This window comes from Schistocerca gregaria, unplaced genomic scaffold (assembly GCF_023897955.1).
Source record: "Schistocerca gregaria isolate iqSchGreg1 unplaced genomic scaffold, iqSchGreg1.2 ptg000526l, whole genome shotgun sequence".
Lineage (NCBI taxonomy): Eukaryota > Metazoa > Arthropoda > Insecta > Orthoptera > Acrididae > Schistocerca > Schistocerca gregaria.
The window spans coordinates 6,989,483-6,990,341 of NW_026061925.1; positions in this window are offsets into that span (position 1 = coordinate 6,989,483).

Genomic DNA, 859 nt, shown 5'->3' on the forward strand with positions numbered 1-859 from the left:
CCTTTCATACAAAATCTTAAGGTTCCACCTCATAACCAGGGCACCAAAGCCGGCTAAAAATCAATAATCGATAACCAAAACTTGAATTGGACTGCTTCTTACTGGCTATTGCTTCAACTTAGAAGCTTCTTCTGTGTTCTACTATGGTGCTTTTAGTGTCTCCGCATACCGCAGCACGCGACATAGCTTTGCACACGATAAATGTAACCGTCTCAGAGAGAAAAGTGGCCAATGTGACGATCTGGATTTAGGTCGATTCGATATCAAATGACGAAAACGGCCGGATTTCTCAGGTTTTTACTAAATATGAACACTTTTCACATTCTCCCGTGCAACGCGGCTGCTAGTCCTCCTTTCATGCAAAATCTTAAGGTCGTAGGTCATGTCCAAGCCACCAAAGCCGGCTAAAAAGTGAATAATCGACAAGTAAAACTTGAATTGCACTATTTCTTACTGGCTATTGCTTCAACTTAGAAGCTTCTTCTGTGGTCTACTATGGTGCTTTTAGTGTCTCCGCATACCGCAGCACGCGACATAGCTTTGCAGACGATAAATGTAACCGTCTCAGAGAGAAAAGAGGAAAATGTGACGATCTGGCTTTAAGTCGATTCGATAACAAATGTCGAAAACGGACGGATATCTCAGGTTTTTACTAAATATGAACACTTTTCACATTCTCCCGTGCAACGCGGCTGCTAGTCCTCCTCTCATACAAAATCTTAAGGTCCTAGGCCACGACCAAGCCACCAACGCCGGCTAAAAAGTGAATAATCGACAACTAAAACTTGAATTGTACTACTTCTTAATGGCTATTACTTCAACTTAGAAGCTTCTTCTGTGTTCTACTATGGTGCTTTAA